At 41.3% G+C, this 20482-nt stretch overlaps 1 pseudogene across 2 annotated transcripts in view; it reads right to left on the bottom strand.

Moving 5' to 3' along the window:
* Positions 1-12658: 12658 nt before the first annotated feature.
* Positions 12659-20482, bottom strand: part of LOC149784291 (L-xylulose reductase pseudogene) — a 33426-nt pseudogene continuing 25602 nt past the window's right edge. Inside the window, exons 1-2 of one of the 2 annotated variants that reach the window (XR_016414128.1) lie at positions 14825-14915; positions 12659-13589 (exon numbers count right to left, since the gene is read on the bottom strand). The product of XR_016414128.1 is annotated as an L-xylulose reductase pseudogene, transcript variant X1 (transcript). Of the gene's footprint in view, positions 13590-14824; positions 14916-20482 lie in introns of those variants that run through there. The other variant, XR_016414129.1, reaches the window with a different exon arrangement.

The following is a 20482-nucleotide window of genomic DNA, read 5'->3' as shown; positions in this document are numbered from 1 at the left end:
TACAAGGACTGATTGAGTTGAAAGTGTTCCATTGGACAGACATTGATCAACGACCTCCTGGTTATAAAAAGGAATGGTTTGGTATGGACAATTCTATCTACTACATTGTAAACGTACTGCATCGAATTCCAGAGGAAGAGTTAACGAATTACCAACATCTTGAACACAATGTCAACTTGGTGAAAGAGGAAACTTCTGAACGAATTGTAATGTGTAGATTAGTGACTCAACGATTTAAATTCGACACTGAAGTAAAACCATGTTTGTGCAAACAGTACATTTCTTGTGTCAGACCAAAGAGGATTTAGTATAACCTATTCATGGATACTTTACAAGAGAACATTCGTGCTTTGCCTGTGGAGTTGAGAGAAAGGATTTACCGAGAGCTGGTCAAAATACAAGTGAAACGTAAAGAACAATTGCATCCGTTACGTCACCAGATCTTTAACCACTGGTACCTGAATGGTATAAGAGAACTGATTCGTCAGAAATTCTTTCAATGGTCAGACATTGTTCAAAACTTTGAGGTCGCTAATGATCGACATGTTCATAATTATGGTTACTTCGAGATTCACCTACAGCAATACATTGAGGAAGACAAGGTAAAGGATTACCAACATTTGTTACGTGGAATCTACTTAGCGGAAGAGGAAACTTCTAAACGAACTCTGAAGTTTCGGTTACAGTATGCAAGTTTTAGATTCCCTACTGGAGAACGAAGATCTCTGGCTAGAAAGTACGTGTATTGCATCCAAAAAAAAGAGAATATAAAAACAGGCTGCCATGCCACGGTTTATGTCACATGTCATCCAACAGATTCCGTGGAAGGAACTCAATGACCATATTCAAACCGTGGATCATTACCATCAATTATTACAAGAACTTTATCCATTCAATTTTGGACGACAAGTGGTGTGTGTTTTAGTGACTTGTTTTCTGGGATTTCGTTTACCAGCCGATTCTTTGTGGACTCTTTACGATCAGTATTTACCACCTCCATGGCCTTAAATGGTCACGAAAAACTTCTTTTGCTCAAAGCCTTGCGTTTTCATCTGGATACTTCTCGACCTCAACAGGAAAAAAAGATTCGTCAACTTTTAGCTACCCAAGACGTGTATGACGATGTGTGTGTAGCTTGTGACTTACATCCCCACTGGACAGATGTCCGTGCCTGGAAAGAATGGGATTTTGAGGCTTGGACCCAAGAAGTGGCCCAGTATGCACGAGAGTTGTTCAAGGAAAAAAGTTACTTTTCAACCCGTGTTAGTGACGGTGCCAGAAGAACCCGTCACCCAAGACAGGACTGTCGTGGACAGACCTGAAAGACCATTTCGGGAGGACACTTGTGTGACCTTACCCCCTGTTGAACTGGTTAGAACATTACCCAAAACATGTGATTGTTGTACAGACACTTGTGTTTATTCCACGTTCATCGTTATCATGTGCCTTTTATCCTTGTACTTAAGCCTTTGGCTTTTATGTATTTTTGTCTTTCGTATTCATGTTTGAAAAAAAAAAAAAAAACGTTCAATAAACGTGTTCTGAAAAAGTATATAAACTCTTGTCTTGTTTGTTTTTTCGTGTCACAAGTGACATTTCTCACACCATGGCTACCTTTGCTGTCTCTGCTCCCTCTTCCTCTACTGTCAAAGTCATCGACGAACACTTAGATCGTGCCAGTTGGGAGGCTTTGTATCTTCGCCATCCCTTTAACATGCTCATTGCTGGACCTAGCGGTTCAGGCAAAACCGAATTCGTCAAACGTTTGATCGAACATAAACATCATTTGATCGATCGACCCCCTCAACGGATCGTGTGGTGTTACAAAGAGTGGCAATCGGCGTACAGCCTCTTGCGAGAAAGTCAAGGCGATTCCATCGTGTTTGTGGAAGGCATTCCTAAAGAAGACGACGGCATCGTCTCTGACTCCCGTCTAACCCATTTGGTCATTTTCGACGACATGTTAGGAGAAGACGAAGAAGAAATTAAATTGTGGTTCACGCGCAAAGGGCATCACCGTAATGCCAGTGTCGTTTACATCACCCAAAATTTGTTTCAACAAAGTAAAGCCCATCGCACCATCAGTCTCAATGCGCATTACGTGGTCTTGTTTAAAAGCCCTCGAGATAAATCGCAAGTGCAAGTCTTAGCCAAACAGTTAGGAACGCCTTGGCTGACTCAGGCGTACGACGATGCCACTCAAACGCCACACGCCTATTTACTCGTCGATTTGAAACCTACGACTCCCGAGGATTTGCGATTTCGTACCCACTTGTTTCACCACTGGTGCCAAGACGGAGGGCCTGTACTGTACACGTCTCCGTCCTCGACTTCATTTCACTCCCCATGAAAAAAATCTATAAAAACCTCAGACCCTTTTTCGTCTGTCTCACACAGTGTGAACATGACGTCCCTTCAGTCGCATCTTCCCGTCAAATTGATTCGTGCCTTATATGGCATCAGTCGAGAAAAAGATCCACAAACACGAGCCCGTGTCTTAGAAGCTAGTCTCAAAGAAGTCTTACGATGGTTCACGGTGACGGCACGTCAATTACTCCAAGGAATCATTCAGATTCCTCATCAAACCAAACGCTTTTTCGATCAAAACAAAGTCGCTTTGGTCCAACTGGCCGATCCCCGCATCGACAATCAAACCAAAAAACAAATCATTTTGAAACCTGGAGGGAGCGGTACTCTCGGAGGGGTCATCATTCGCTCACTCTTAAGATGGGATCCTAATGCCCCCAAAGTTATCCCCAAGACAAAAGTCCAACGAAGCCCCAAGAAAAAAAAGAAAAAGACCAGGTCCCCAAGAAGAATAACTTCTCCAGTGGCGGGACCCTCCTCTTACCAGACACCACCACCATCACCCCGGAAAAAGAAAAGAAGCCCCCAGAAAAAGAAAGAGAGAAAAAGTCCTCAAAAAAAGAAAAGTCCACAGAAGAAGAAAACTAGTCGCAAGAGAAGCACTTCGGCCAGGACGCAACCTTACACTCGCAAGCCACGACCTGCCACAACGTCTCCGGCAGCCTCACGTTTGTCCACTTCTCCGTTGATGTCACCAGGAACTGAAGAGTACTTGGAGACGTTGATCACACCAAGAACTTCTCCGTTGATGACCCCCAAAAGAACTTCCCCAGTGGCAGGACCTTCCAATTTAGCGGCAGTGGCTGCTGCTCACAAAGTACCTTCTCCCAAAATCAAAGTTCAAGAAAGATCGGGCATGTTACAAAGTTTACTGGATTTGTCCAAGCAAGAACTGGCTCGATTTAGTCCGTTACGTACCCCTGCACGACGTGTCATGCCTGTCCTCAAACTGATAAAACGTAAAGACAATCAGTGGCGACGCGTTCCAGTATAAAAAAGACCTGTGACCGAGTAGGGTATCAGTGTTTTTAGGTGCTCCTAAAGACTCAAAGATGTCACCCTCCAGAAAACCCCAAGGAAAGAAAAGAAAAGGACTACCACCACGTTTAGCCAAACATGGGGACCTGTTATCTGTCCTGTCCAAAGCTTCTCCACCCCTACGAAAAAAACTCATTCAAACGGCCTCCAAAGAGGTCATCGATACCGTGTGCGAATGTTGTTTGAACGTTTTGAAAGGCACGATCCCTTTGTCCAAACACCAGAAACAATGCTTAGGCGAACATCGTCACGTTCTTCGGAAAATGGTTCAAAAGAAAATTCCCATTCGTCATAAAAAGAAGATGTTGGTCCAACGTGGAGGCATTTTACCTCTCTTGTTAGGCCCCATACTGAAAGGAGTCTTGGGAACCATGTTGGGAGGACTGATGGGAGCAAGATAAAAAGGCCTTCGGAAGTCCCAAGATCTCAGAATTCACCCCTGACAACCCCATGGAAGGACGAAAACTAGCTTTAGTGCCTTACAAACGATGGATGGAATACCATCGGTGGCAAGAACAACGCACCCCGCATTTACCTCCCAATCCCAATTTGAGCGAGATGTCCCAGTTACAACACGAATTGCAATCCTTGCTGGATCGCCAAGATTTGTCCGAAACAGAAAAATCGCAAAAGTACGGTCAACTCTTGCAAAGACTGCAACTCTTTCACCAGAAAGCTTTAGACGAAACAGCTCTACCCACTTTGAAAGATTTTAAGACCTTGATGAAAAGTCCAGCACCATCACCAGTACCAGTACCACTACCAGTACCACCAGTACCCATGACCAAGACAGAAAAAGGAAAAGAAGAAGAAGAAGAAGGGTTTCAAACTCCACCAGCAAAAGTACGCAAGTTAACAACACCACCTACCTCCAGAATTGGATGGATTAAAAAGATGATGGCCACCCCTTCTTCCTCACAAGAGAAAAAGAAGGTGAAGACAGAAGTGAAGACAGAAGTGAAACAAGAACCGATATGCCCCGCTCAGACATCCTCCTCCTCTTCGACACCTATTGCCGGTCGCACACGCAAAGCCTTGCAATCCAAGAAAATACCCCAAGAGAAAAAGAGTAGCCTCTTCCAAGAGTGGGTGCCTTATTAAGACACCAATCAACACAAAAAAATGGAAAAAGTCTTAGCTAGCATTTACTACGATCCCTCCCATCCTGCAGGTTACGCAGGAGTTCAAAAATTGTATCGTGCTGCCAAAACGCGACTGAAAAGTCTCCGTTTACCTCAAGTGCAACGATGGTTACAAGAACAAGCTACCTACACTTTACACAAACCCATTCGACGCAAGTTTGCCAGAAGTCGCACCCGAGTGGAAGGCATCGATCATCAATGGCAAGCCGATTTAGCCGATGTCTCTCATTTGGCCAGCTACAATCGAGGTTACAAATATTTGTTTTGTGTCATCGACGTCTTTTCCAAATTTGCCTGGGTCGTACCCTTGACTTCCAAATCGAGCAGCGAGTTAGTGCGAGCCCTGCAACGAGTGTTGAAACAAAGTGGCCGTTACCCTCTTCGATGGCAAACGGACAAAGGCACCGAATTTCTGAACCAAGCTTTCCAAAAAGAATTAAAGAAACGTGACATTCATTTTTTTACCACCGAGAATCCCGAAACCAAAGCCAGCATCGTGGAACGTTTTCAACGCACTTTGAAAGAACGCATGTGGAAATATTTTACGCATCACCACACTCTGAAGTACATCGACATCTTACCGCACCTGGTGCAAGCGTACAACCAATCTTACCATCGAAGCATCGGACGTGCCCCGCAAGACGTGACTCCCGACAACGAAGTGCTGGTGTTCGAGCGTCTGTTTGGTACGTCCCCGACGAGGGCTGTCCCCAAGAAAAGTGGAGAGTTGACCGTAGGAGATTGGGTGCGCATTGGCAAAACCAAACGCACTTTCGACAAAGGTTACTTACCTAACTGGACGACCGAATTGTTTCGCGTCACTGGACGAGTGCATGGCCGTCATCCTGCCGTCTATAAATTGGAAGACATGAACGGAGAAGTACTCAAAGGAACGTTTTATTTACCCGAGTTACAACGTGTCACCAAAAAAGAAGACGACGTGTACGACATCGAAAGCATTCTCGAACGCAGAACCCGTAAAGTGGGCAAACGACGTGTCAAAGAAGTCAAAGTACGTTGGAAAGGATATCCACCCAGTTTCGATTCTTGGATCGACGCTTCGCAAGTCATCGACTATAAAAAGAAGAAGTGACCATCATGCCCTTTCACACATCAGACGCAGCTACGTCGACCAGTCCTTCTTCCCCTAGTTCTTCTGTGCAAGATTTACAAAAACAACCCTTGTGGGTGTGGTGTGGAGAACGTGTGCCTAAAACGCAAATCGTCTTTTTCTGCCAAATCTTCGTGGTGTATTGTGTCATCGGGGCAGCCATCGCCAATTTGAGTTTGCAACAAGGAGACAAACAATTGTGGACCATTTTATTGAGCAGTTGCATCGGTTACCTGCTTCCCAATCCCTCCCTGAAATTCTCCTCGAACGGGAACGTTGTGTCCAGTGTCAGTGCCAGTCACCACTCCAACATCCACAACCAAAACCCCATTTTAGACGGAGACACGCCTCTGACGTCCACTAACCCCTCGGACAGCCACAGAACTCTGGAATTATGAGTCACGAAAACCAATTTTACTTAACTTTACCCAGTGACAGTTCCATGGAGGTGTTTCCCAACAACACGTTGTGCTGTTACACGGCCAAATTACCTCAAGCCATCCCCTTAGATCACGAAGCCCATTGGGAAGTGGCTTTGGTAGAAATGATTCACCCAACACAAATCCAAAACATCACTGAAACTCAAAACACTTTTGACGTCGAAATTTTGGACCCAGCACTGCAGCAAAAGATGACGGGCAGTCCTCAACATAACTCACATCTTGCAAAGGAGCTATTACCCCGCAGCAGTGACTCTTCTTCTTCTCCTCCTCCTCCTCCTCTTTTCGTTTATCGCTTTAAAATTAACCCAGGCCATTATTTTAGTGGTCAACATCTGGTGGAAGCCATCGCTGACAAATTCTATGCAACCTTTGACAAAGTTCTGACCAAAGAAGGTAAACATGTCACCATCGTGTACCACAAACAGTCTCACCGTCTACTCATCAAATTTGAAAGTGAGGAAAGAAGTATACGTATTAAATTTTGCCCTGAATTGTATGACATTTTGGGTGGAGACCTCAATATGGTCACGGATAAGCAGACCAAAAAAATTAAAAGGGCAGAGATTGACAACGACATGCATTTTGCAAGGTATTTTCGTTACCCGGTAGAACTGAACCAAGGACTGAATTTGATGTTCGTGTACTCCGATGTGGTGGAGTACAACGTGGTGGGACACACCTCCGTACCGTTACTACGTGTCATTCCTTTCAAAGTAAATTCTGCCACGGCCACTGACGAGGAAGGTGGGAACACTTACCACATCCACCGCGAATTTGTCCATCCTCACTATTTGCCCGTCAGCAAGTCTTATTTGGACACGGTCAACATTGCTATAAAAGGAGATCTGGGACAAAATATTCCATTCACCAAAGGAAAAGTCACGGTGAAACTCCATTTTCGAAAACGGTTCTCTCACGACTCGTAAGTAAGTAAGTCATGTATCCAGTGTACCGAGGGGTTGCACGACAGCGAGGACACGGTTTAGGAGACATGTTAAAATCGGCCTTTCGTTCGGTGGCCCCGGTGTTGAAACCGATGGTGACACGCGGATTGCACGCCTTGAAAGATGCGGCACTGACACAAGGCAAAGAATTTCTCCAAAATGTCATCATCGACAAACAAAACCCTAAAGAAGCCTTCATGAGGGCTGGCAAAAATGTCTTGCTGCAAACGGGCAAAGACATTTTAGGCCGACGAGACACACCTATAAATGCCCTGCACGCTACCGAGTCAAGCATTCAGCAAGGACAAGGCAGAAAGAGACGACGAAGAAGAAAACACCCTTTCACCAGACTTCAAGCGAGAAAGGCCAAGAAAAGAAGAACCGTTCGAGACTTAGACGTTTTCGATTATTGAAACACAAAACAAAATGATGCACCGAGAGTCTTGCGCCTGTTCCAAGACGGAACTGGATCTGTTTGCCATGCCCCCCACCATGATGACCATGCAAGAATCCCAATGGGTGGAATTTCACCCCGTCTCCTCATTAACCGATTCCGCTCCCATCGAGTTTGAAATCAAAGGACAGCCCGAAGATTACATCGATTTGAATAGCAGTTACTTGTACTTAAAAGTCCAAGTTCTAGATAAGGATGGTGGTGAAGTAGATGACGCTGAACAAATAGCTCCCGTCAACAATTTCATGCATTCCTTGTTCAGCTCAGTGGATTTGTACTTGAATAACAAACTAGTCAGCAGCAGCATGGATACTTACCCTTACCGTGCCTACCTGGAAAATCTCTTGACGTACGGAATAGATGCCAAGGATACTCATCTCAATGCCTGTGTGCTGTGGGTACCTGACGAAGCGAGCAAGTTCGACAAAGTGGATGGAACCAATCCCGGCTTTGAGGCAAGAGCAAGCAAAATCTTAAACAAGAGGAGTTTAGAACTGATGGATCGTTTGCATTTGGACATGTGGTTGCAAGAGAAATATTTGCTGAACGGGGTGAATGTCCGCTTGAGACTGAATCGCAGCAGTGCCGCTTTCCATTTGTTGGCTGAGGCTGCTAAGGCTCCTAAAAGCAAAATCGAAGAGGCCAAACTCTACGTACGACGCGTGGAAGTGTTACCCAAAGTGGGTAACGACATCAGTCAAACGTTGAGCAGAACGACCGCCAAGTATCCCATCCGACGTGTGGAAGTGAAAACGTTCACCATTCCCGCTAACCATCATTCCATGATCGAAGATCATCTGTTCCAAGGACAGTTACCCAAGCGTTTAATCCTTGGTATGGTCTCGAATTCAGCCTTCAACGGAGCCTTCCCTGAAAATCCTTTCAACTTTCAACATTTCAATGTGAAGAAAATCGAAGTCAGTCGTGATGGCAAGACCTTGTGTACCCGACCTTTCGAACCTGACTTTAGTGACAAGAAGATGAATTACTTGAGATCGTACTTGTCCCTGTACGAAGCCACCGGCCAGTTAGGAACCAACACCAGTCACGGCATTGAGTATGACGATTATGCAGGAGGCTATGCTTTGTGGGCTTTTGATTTCACTCCAGACCAAGGCAGCGACGAGGGACATTTCCACCCTTTAAAATCTGGCCAGATTCGTGTGGAACTTCAGTTTACAGAACAACTGAAACAGACAGTGAACGTCATCCTGTATGCAGAATTCGATAATACCATAGAAATCAACAGTTTGAGAGAAGTCATTCTAGATTATTAGAAGCCATGGAAGACTGTTATCCCTCTTTACCTAGTGGAGAAACTTTGGACATGGAATGTAAGGAGACCGTGGAAGGAGAAGAATCTCAAGACAAAGACGAAGAAGATATCATGATGAAGTCGAGATGGCCAGAACAAGAAGCCCATTTAGTCTCCTGTTTTGCCAAACACTTGGTCGACAAAATAACGGAATTGATCAAGAAAAATTGCTATGGATGTCAAAACGATCATCCCAGTCAAATTCAACACGATAAATGCCTGATGTTAAGTCAAGAAGAAAAATTGGACGAGTATCTGGACGAAGCTTGGAGTCTCATCTCGAACAAAGACGTGTTGCACCAGTGGTATAAAGACTTGCGTGAACATTCTTGTCCACCATTAACCACTCAAGAGATCCATCGTATCGAAGCTCTCCTGAATCAGAGTGAGGAAACAGAACGAATAACCGTTTATTCGTCAGACATTTTCAAGCAAAAAGTCAGGATCGAATTGACGACTTATTATTACCTGTGAAGAAGAAAAAAACACAAATCAATGGATACCTGGGAACTTTATTACCTTTTGAACCACAGTTCGTATACGTCTTCTTGGAATCCCGTCGTCTGTGCTAAAGATGAACTCCCTCATCGCAAACCTAAAGACCATCAAGCTTAAGTGATCAACACGGACGACAGTCATCTCCCAGGAACCCACTGGGTAGCCGTCTACTTTCCTCAAGAAGGATGTGTGGAATATTTCGATTCGTACGGATTGCCCCCTTTGGAAGACGATATCATCGACTTTATGAGAAGAAATGCTCAGACCACCCGATTCAATAATGTGAAATTACAAGGCACAGATTCCTTAGTGTGTGGACAATATTGTGTGTATTTTCTGCATCATCGCAGCCTGGGCTATTCCTTAGAACATTTAGTGACTCATTTCGATCCTCGTTCTTCTGCTAGAAACGATGTGAAAGTAGATCGATGGTTTTGTGACCATTATGCTTATCTTTTGTCTCAAGCTAGGAAACGTAGTGTCCATCAATGGCCTAATGATTTCCAACAGTGGAAATCACAATTTCATTCACAACGTTGTCAGCCTTGTTTAAAGTAGATTGTGCATTGAGAAAAAAATGTTTGTCATTTGAAAAAAATTATTTGATGTTATAGTGTTGGATTATTGTTAAAAATGTTGTTGTTTAGTGTTAAGTGATTTTTGAATAAAAAATGTTGTGTTTAGAAAAAAATGCCTTTGTGGTTTGTTTAGCTATAAGAATGTTGGATTGATGCTCTTTCATTTCTTACTATCCCTCTCATGAACGTTGCGGCTCGAAAACCGTGTGGGGATGTTTTCCTTCACGTCCGCGCTTTAACTTCAAGAACCGGGTTGTTCCCAGTCTAGCCATCCATTGTCGACTCATCCTCCTAAGAAGATGTGCTCCAAACTAGCTAAGCTCAACGAAGCCTACGTGAATCTGCATAGGGTCAGACACAGTCTGATACCGAAACCAGAAGAAATAGAGAATGTGAGAATGTTAAAAATCACTGAAGACCTGATAGAAGAGCTCTTCAGAGAAGTAATGAACAGGGAGAAAGAAGAATGGACAGAGAAGTACAGACTTCAGAGACAGCAACAACAGCAGCAACAACAGCAACAGCAGCAGCAGCAACCTGAAGCTGACAGAGGCTTTGTCGATTGTCGTATCGACACCAAAGAATTCTTCTTCTCTTTCCGAAGAAGCAGACCTATCGCCAGAAAGTCTATCCTCAGAGGACATCGCATTCTTAGAAACTAAAAAAGAATGCCATAGCAAAACAAAAAAAAAAAAAAAACAGCCCTTTTCAGGGCTACCCAATACTCTAGAAAAGAAATAACGATCGATTTGCCAATGTGTGTAGGTAGAGTAGTGTGAAAATAAACACTAACTCTTTCTTAAAAAAAATGTGAGGGTATGAGTTTGTGTGTTAGTGTTTGTAAGTGATAAAATAGGTTGGTGTGGATAGTAGATTAAAATGATGTTTGGTTTTTTGGGCTGTTTGAGGTGTATATTTGGGGTTAGATTGGATTGCCTTACGTATGTGGATAGTCTATTGAAGTGATTAATAAAAAATTTTAAAATAGTGATGGGTAGCATAAAAAAGTGAGCGAGTGTTTCTTTTAGGTCCGCGCGTTGTTAATTTTGGTCATGATCCAGGTAAGATGAATTTTATGTTATTAGGGGGATGTTTTCCTTCACGTCCGCGCTTTCACTATAAATTGAAACTCGCTGGGCAGTCTAGCTACCCTTGTTGATTGATCAACAGTAAAAATGAGCAACAGACTGACTAAATTGATGGAACTTCAGATGCATCTGGAGTATGCCAGATACCTACTGAACGAGCTGACTGCGGAGGCCCTTGTGGAAGAAGTGAGAATAGAACAGGAGTAGGAGGAGAGAAAAATGAAAGAAGAGAATGAAAGAAAGAGAGAGATCAGGTGTCACCCTATGATGAACCCTGTGTGCAAGGTGATACCTGAGGCAAGGACATCTTGCCAGCCTGTAGCTGAACCACAATCACAACGAGGACAAAGAAGACAGAGGGAAGAAGAAGTGTTCACTATTCCGCAAACGGAGGAGTGGGATAGTGAAGCCACTCACCCACCGTCTGCTCTTCAAACAAGTCATGTGAATTGGACTAATGATTGGAGTAGACGTTGTGTCTGTGGTGCCAGACCCGGAAGGTGCCACCATTAACCAAGGCCTCTGAAGTTAAAAAAACAGCCCTTTTCAGGGCTACCCAATACTCAAGAAAAGAAATAACCATCAATTTGCCAATGTGTGTAGGTAGAGTAGTGTGAATATAAACACTAACTCTTTCTTAAAAATGTGAGGGTATGTGTTTGTGTGATTGTGTTAGTAAGAGCTGAGGTATGTTTATGTGAATAGTAGATTATGGGTTTCTTAGCGTATGTGAAGAGTATAGTTAGGGTTTTATTATATGAAAAAAGTAGGGGGATGTTTTCCTTCACGTACGCGCGTTGTTGGGTCATGATTTAGGTAAGATCCATTTTATGTTTTTAGGGGGATGTTTTCCTTCACGTTCGCGCTTTTCGTATAAGAACCCACAGTGTTGGTCGTTATAACCATTCTGCAAAGAATAAAAAGAAGATGGCGTCAAACCAAATGGACAAATTACAAACCTTGCAAGACGTTTTAGACAACTTAGGAATAATGGAACAGATGCTAATAAGACTCGTTGAAGACCATTATTCCTATAGTCCCCATCGTGTAAAGATGGAAATTAACAATTTAAGGAAAGCAAAGGACAAGATTAGTGGTGTCATGAAAGAGATCAAGGAGGAGAAGGAGGATGAAGAGGAAAAGATAAGAATAAGAACATGGAACGAAAAAATTGAAAAAGAAGAGGAAAATGAGAAGAGGAAGAAAGAAGAGGAGGAAGAGAAGAAAGAAGAGAAGGAGAAAAAAAGAAGAGAAAGAGTGTTGGAGATAAAATAAGAAGTTGGTGGAGGAAAAGAAGAAATTAGAAGAAGAAGAAAACCCAAAGGCCCTTTTCAGGGCCAGCCATATTTCTCGAAAAGAGATAGCCTTTCCATTGCCTAAATTTAAATTTAAATTTAAAAAAATTTAAAGAAAAAAAATCCCATGTTAAATTCCCCTTGTCCGTAGAGTGACCCACGATTTATTGCCATGTTAAATTCCCCTTGTCCGTAGAGTGACCCACGATTTATTCCCATGTTAAATCCCCTTGTCCGTACAGTGCCCCACGATTTTTCTCCATGTTAAATTTCCATTGTCCGTAGAGTGCCCCAAGGGTGTTTTTAATGGTAATTCCCATTGTCCGTAGGGTGCCCCCCTTCACTACTGATAAGGAAATAAGGGTACATAAAGACAAATATTACATCCAAAAATGTCTGATTTATATCTCTTCAAACAATTACATTATTCTGTTGACAATATATTTATGCAGACCAGAAGAAGAAAAATATATTGAATGTTTTCTTAATTGTTGTATTAGATGATATCAAAGGCGAAATTACGTGCATCATGTTCATTCAAATAATGTCGATCAACTACGTTTGGTATGAAACTATTCATTTTTCAGCAAGCCGCCATCAATCATTAAGGAATGGCCATTAATATAAGAAGACTCATCACCTAAGAGGAACAACGTTGCATCCACAACGTCACAAACTTCCCCCAGTCGACGTAAGGGTGTCCGTTCAGTTGCTAACCGTATACGTTTTTCTCCTAACACCTTGATCATGTCGGTCTTAATTAACCCGGGGTTTATCCCGTTTACTCGGATCCCCTTGGGTCCCAACTCGCACGCCAAAACTTCCGTCAACATCTGCACTCCCGACTTCGATATACAATATGCACCGCTGTGTTCCAATGCTTTGTTAGCCGCCATACTCGCCACATTTACAAAAGTCCCACTCCGTTTCTCTGCGATTAACTTTCTGGCCACAACCTGCGCAACGTTTAAATATGCTTTCAGGTTGACGTCCAAATGTAAGTTGATAACGTCTTCAGTTGTATCCAAAATGGGGCACATTTTCAGCACACCCGCATTATTCACGAGTAAATCTACTGTTGGAAGACCTTCAATAGCTTCTTTGGTGGCTTTCCAATCCCCAAGGTTCACTTGAACCGTTGTTATTTCAGGATGTTTCTTCCGAAGATTCTGCAGGTATTCTCCAACGATATCCAATGCAATGACCTTTGCCCCGTTTTCGAGAAGAGCTTCAGCTATTCCTCGACCAATACCTTTTCCGGCTCCAGTTACTAACGCTATCCTGCCTGCAAATCTGGAATTGGATGTCATTTCAACCTACAACACATAAATTTGAGTGGCAACAAATTAAATTCTAACTGAAGTAACCATGATTCTACAGATTCCTTTTCACGTTACTGATTACAATTAATCAATGTTTGCAATTTCAATGCTCTCAGAAACATGAGACCATCTTGTCCATTTTATATAATGTATTGGTCATATTTAGTCATGCTAAAATCGTTTCAACATGAATTAAACATTTAACCGATTTTGGTCATTTCATTTATACAACACCAACCCACGTTATATCTTGCGATAATCTCATATATATATACTTTGAAACTAGTGAAACATAGTTGATAAGTCTAATTGAATTGATACATAAATAAGCGAAGATTGAATCTAACAGATCTATTAAATGTTTAGAATTTAGCACGATATATATATATATATATATATATATATATATATATATATATATATATATATGTTGCTCAATTCTAAACATAGAATATATTTGATACATTCACTGTTAATATATATATATATATATATATATATATATATATATATATATATATATATATATATATATATATATATATATATATATATATATATATATTACACACACACGGTATATGGGACGTATCGTAACGTATTTAGCTCAAGTGGAGTAAAATATCGTTTCATAGAATCATTGCTAAATCATTATTTTACAACAAAAAATATATTCGATAAAAGCGTTGTTTTTCCCCATCTATCTTCACCCGATCTCCCTAAGCATGTGTTCCCAAGCCCATACGTTAAAATCATTATGTACAGCACAATTCCAAAACCGTTTCGCTCCTCGGAAGACCTATGATATTGGAAAGTCCTCAGATGTCTATCTTAATAATGCAACAGTTATGTAACATTGAGCACATAAAAAGTTTCATAAGCACCGAAATTTTGCATCACATATTTCCACTTCTGGTCCTCGAAACGATCGTGGATTATGGCGTAAAGATTAATTATAGAGATAATGGTTTATTCTGATCATTGCAATGCAAATTATTAAAGTGTAGAAGTGTATGACGCTTTTAGCAAAGAAGCATAACGTTATTTTAAAAAAATGTTTGATGGTAATTTGTTTGATTGCTCATGAAGACTTTTATTTCTTACTCTGTACAGTTGGAAAGTCGCTACATAGAGCAAATATTTGTTATTATGCAATGGAATTACTACTCTAAATTTATATGGCTATTATAAACCATTGAAAATAATATCTTAGTTACATGAATACTTACAGGAAAGAACCTCTCTTATATATGTCCGGCTTGATGGACTTTTGAATGTCATTAACTCACCAACAATCGTTACACAAGTGACCTATACGTTTTACATCGGCAATGTTATACTTGTTACTGACAACGAGGTTACTTACTATTTAGCAATAAATCATTGTAAAAGATATAAATCATTTTTACAAACGTTGCCTCAAGCAAATACAATAATAACAAAATGAACACGATAAATAACTGCATGGATTCTCACCCTTTCCTGTGCTATCTTTCCACAAAACAATGTCTTTCACGCTATCTCTTCTTGGCTTTCTCCTCTAAAGAAAAACATGTGGCAAGAATAATAAATTTAAGTAGGTGACATGGACAGAGTCACAAAGCCGCACAAAAATTGGGAAAAGGAAATGAAAGAACGATGTACGATATGGATGGGACTTTTAAGTAGGATTTAATTGACGCTAGTAATTATGTCTTGTTGGTCCTAACAGAAAATTGTACTGATTTGAAAACAGGTATGGTTGCCATGGCAGTTATCTTAAAAGTCTTGTTTATCACTACATCAGCTTGGAAAGCAATATGGACATGGCGTTTTAACAAAACACTTCTTACGACAACTAGTTCCTCATACATAAAACATGGTGCTGCACTGACATCCGGTATGGCAACCACGACAGCCGTCTCGCAATCATTGCTCTAAGTACGTTTTTGAATGCAAAACGATATCGACAGGTAGTTGTTACCAAAACATTTATTGTCATGTCTAGTTGGTCTTCAATGCAATTGATGCTGTTCTAAGATCAATATGGCTGTCACGGGATAAGGCAAAAGAAAAATGATTTGGTATTATTTAAGAACAATTGGTTACTTAACTTCATAGACGCATACAGCGTTACCTAAGGTGGTTCATATGTTTTTGTTTTGTGTGACTGAACAATAACCGCATCTTGTCTTATGTCAGTAGTTATAAGGGATCTTATAGGGTCAATGGGACTGATCAGTACAAATACCCTTGGGAACATATAGGGTCTATGTAAATTTAACATGGAGAAAAATCGTGGGAACATATAGGGTCTATGGGAATTAACATGGCCAAAAACCCTGGGACAATATAGGGTCTATGTAAATTTAACATGGTCAGAAAACCCTTGGGACTGTATAGGGTCTATGTAAAATTGAAACAGGGAGGGTCTCTATTTTTTTTTTAAAAAAAATAAAAAATAAAATAAAAAAAGGGGTAGGCAATTCAAAGGCTATCTCTTTTCGAGAAATATGGCTGGCCCTGAAAAGGGCCTTTGGGTTTTCTTCTTCTTCTTCTAATTTCTTCTTTTCCTCCACCAAGTTCTTATTTTATCTCCTACACTCTTCTTCTCTTTCTTTTTTTTCTTCTCCTCCTCTTCTTTCTTCTTCTCTTCCTCCTCTTCTTTCTTCCTCTTTTCATTTTCTTCTTCTTTTTCAATTTTTTCGTTCCAATTGCGTATTCTTATTCTTTCCTCTTCATCCTCCTTCTCCTTCTTGATTTCTTTCATGACACCACTAATCTTGTCCTTTGCTTTCCTTAAGTTATTAATTTCCATCTTCACACGATGGGGACTATAGGAATAATGGTCTTCAACCAGTCTTAATAGCATCTGTTCCATTATTCCTAAGTTGTCTAAAACGTCTTGCAAGGTTTGTATTTTGTCGATTTGGTTTGACGCCATCTTCTTTTTATTCTTTGCAGAATGGTTTGAACAACGAACACTGTGGGTTCTTATAGTGAAAGCGCGGACGTGATGGAAAACATCCCCCTAAAAAACATAAAATTGATCTTACCTAGATCATGACCCAACAACGCGCGAACGTGAAGGAAAACATCCCCACTTTTCTCATTTCATATAATATAACCCAAACTATACTCTCCACATACGCTAAGAAACAATAAAGAAACCCATAATCTACTATTCACACAAACTTACTTTATTAGTTACTAACACAAACACACAATCACATACACTTCCACTATTCATAAAGAGTTAGTGTTTGTTTTCACACTACTCTACCTACACACATTGGCAAATCGATCGTTATTTCTTTTCTAGAGTATTGGGTAGCCCTGAAAAGGGCTGTTTTGTTTGGAACTTCATGGACACCTGGTTAATGGTGGCACCTTCCAGGCCTGGCGCCACATACGCATTTTATTCCCCAGTTCCTTTTTACCTTTTGGGGGGAGAGAGCAGAGGCAGGATATGTCGCTTCAGAATCCCAATTTTCGCTCTCTGGGATTTTGAAATTTCTTCTCTCCTTTTCCTCCTCCTCTTCTTTGTTTCTTCTTTCCTCTTTATATCTTCTTTCTTCTTCTTCTTTATATCTTCTCTCCTCCTCTTCTTTGTTTCTTCTTTCCTCCTCTCTTATCCTTCCCTCCTCGACAATGGCTTCCGCGGCCAGTTCATTTAATATGCGCCTGGCATATTCCAGATGCACATGAAGCTCCAACAGTTTCTCAAGTCTCGTGTTCATTTTTTGGTGTTGATCAATCAACAAGGGTAGCTGGACTGCCGAACGAGTTTCAATTTATAGTGAAAGCGCGGACGTGATGGAAAACATCCCCCTAAAAAACATAAAATTGATCTTACCTAGATCGTGACCAAAATCAACAACAACGCGCGGACCTAAAAGAAACACTCACTCACTGTTCTAAAATTTTTTATAAATCACTTCAATAGAGTATCCACATACGCAAAGCAATCCAATCTAACCCCAAATATACACCTCTAACAGCCAAAAAAACTAACATCATTTTAATCTACTATCCATACCAAGTTACGTGAGCACTTACAAACACACAAACACATACACTTCCACTATTCATAAAGAGTTAGTGTTTATTTTCACACTACTCTACCTACACACACATTGGCAAATCGATCGTTACTTCTTTTCTAGAGTATTGGGGTAGCCCTGAAAAGGGCTGTTTTTTTGTTTGCTATGGCATTCTTTTTTAGTTTCTAAGAATGCGATGTCCTCTGAGGATAGACTTTCTGGCGATAGGTCTGCTTCTTCGGAAAGAGAAGAAGAACTCTTTGGTGTCGATACGGCAATCGACAAAGCCTCTGTCAGGTTCAGGTTGCTGCTGCTGCTGTTGTTGCTGTTGTTGCTGCTGTTGCTGCTGTCTCTGAAGTCTGTACTTCTCTGTCCATTCTTCTTTCTCCCTGTTCATTTCTTCTCTGAAGAGTTCTTCTATCAGGTCTTCAGTGATTTTTAACATTCTCACATTCTCTATTTCTTCTGGCTTTGGTATCAGACTGTGTCTGACCCTATGCAAATTCACGTAGGCTTCGTTGAGCTTGGCTAGTTTGGAGCACATCTTCTTAGGAGGATGAGTCGACAATGGATGGTTAGACTGGAAACAACCCCGGTTCATATAGTGAAAGCGCGGACGTGAAGGAAAACATCCCCCACACGGTTTTCGAGCCGCAACGTTCAGTGAGTGTTCATGAGAGGGATAGTAAGAAATCAAAGAGCATCAATCCAACATTCTTCTAGCTAAACAAACCACAAAGGCATTTTTTTTCAAAACACAACATTTTTATTCAAAAATCACTTAACACTAAACAACAACATTTCTAACATTTTTTAACAATAATCCAACACTATAACATCAAACAATTTTTTTTCAAATCACAAACATTTTTTTCTTCAATAGACAATCTACTTTGAACAGGGCTGACAACGTTGTGAATTAAATTGTGATTTCCACTGTTGGAAATCATTAGGCCATTGATGGACGCTACGTTTCCTAGCTTGAGACAAAAGATAAGCATAATGGTCACAAAACCATCGATCTACTTTCACATCGTTTCTAGCAGAAGAACGAGGATCAAAATGAGTCACTAAATGTTCTAAGGAATAGCCCAGGCTGCGATGATGCAGAAAATACACACAATATTGTCCACACACCAAGGAATCTGTGCCTTGTAATTTCACATTATTGAATCGGGTGGTTTGAGCATTTCTTCTCATAAAGTCAATGATGTCGTCTTCCAAAGGGGGCAATCCATACGAATCGAAATATTCCACACATCCTTCTTGAGGAAAGTAGACGGCTACCCAGTGGGTTCCTGGGAGATGACTGTCGTCCGTGTTGATCACGTAAGCTTGATGGTCTTTAGGTTTGCGATGAGGGAGTTCATCTTTAGCACAGACGACAGGATTCCAAGAAGACGTATACGAACTGTGGTTCAAAAGGTAATAAAGTTCCCAGGTATCCATTTGTGTTTGTGTGTTTTTTTCTTCACAGGTAATAATAAGTCGTCAATTCAATCCTGACTTTTTGCTTGAAAATGTCTGACGAATAAACGGTTATTCGTTCTGTTTCCTCACTCTGATTCAGGAGAACTTCGATACGATGGATCTCTTGAGTGGTTAATGGTGGACAAGAATGTTCGCGCAACTCTTTATACCACTGGTGCAACACGTCTTTGTTCGAGATGAGACTCCAAGCTTCGTCCAGATACTCGTCCAATTTTTCTTCTTGACTTAACATCAGGCATTTATCGTGTTGAATTTGACTGGGATGATCGTTTTGACATCCATAGCAATTTTTCTTGATCAATTCCGTCATTTTGTCGACCAAGTGTTTGGCAAAACAGGAGACTAAATGGGCTTCTTGTTCTGGCCATCTCGACTTCATCATGATCACTTCTTCTTTTTCCACAGTTTCCTCACATTCCATCTCCAAAGTCTCTCCACTAGGTAAAGAGGGATAACAGTCTTCCATGGTTTCTAATAATCTAGAATGACTTCTCTCAAACTGTTGATTTCTATGGTATTGTCAAATTCTGCATACAGGATGACGTTCACTGTTGCTGGTAGTTCTTTTGCAAACTGAAGTTCCACACGAATCTGGCCAGATTTTATAGGGTGGAAATGTCCCTCGTCGCTGCCTTGGTCTGGAGTGAAATCGAAAGCCCACAAAGCATAGCCTCCTGCATAATCGTCGTACGTAATGCCGTGACTGGTGTTGGTTCCTAACTGGCCGGTGGCTTCGTACAGGGACAAGTACGATCTCAAGTAATTTTTGTTGGCAAAGTCAGGTTCGAAAGGTCGGGTACACAAGGTCTTGCCATCGCGACTGACTTCGATTTTCTTCACGTCGAAGTGTTTAAAGTTGAAAGGATTTTCAGCGAAGGCTCCGTTGAAGGCTGAATTCAGGACCATACCAAGGATTAAACGCTTGGGTAACTGTCCTTGAAACAGATGATCTTCGATCATAGAATGCTGTCCCTTGGGAATGGTGAACGTTTTCACTTCCACACGTCGTATGGGATACTTGGCGGTCGTTCTGCTCAACGTTTGACTGATGTCGTTACCTACTTTGGGTAACACTTCCACGCGTCGTACGTAGAGTTTGGCCACTTCGATTGTGCTTTTGGGATTGCCAGTCTTAGTAGTATCAGCCAACAAATGGAAAGCGGCATTGCTACGATTCAGTCTTAAGCGGACATTGACCCCGTTCAGCAAATATTTCTCTTGCAACCACATGTCCAAATGCAAACGATCCATCAGTTCTAAACTCTCTCCATCTTTGATTTTGTTTCTTCGTTCTGTAAATCCCTCATTGTATGGTTTATCTTTATCATTTGTAATAATTTCGAATTCTTCAAACTGGCCTGCATCGTCAGCTTC

Source organism: Sinohyriopsis cumingii, chromosome 14 (genome assembly GCF_028554795.1).
Source record: "Sinohyriopsis cumingii isolate HCF-2022 chromosome 14, ASM2855479v2, whole genome shotgun sequence".
In the NCBI taxonomy this organism is placed as follows: Eukaryota; Metazoa; Mollusca; class Bivalvia; order Unionida; family Unionidae; genus Sinohyriopsis; species Sinohyriopsis cumingii.
Note: the sequence above shows the minus strand (reverse complement) of the source record. Positions and strands in the feature narration are given on the sequence as shown.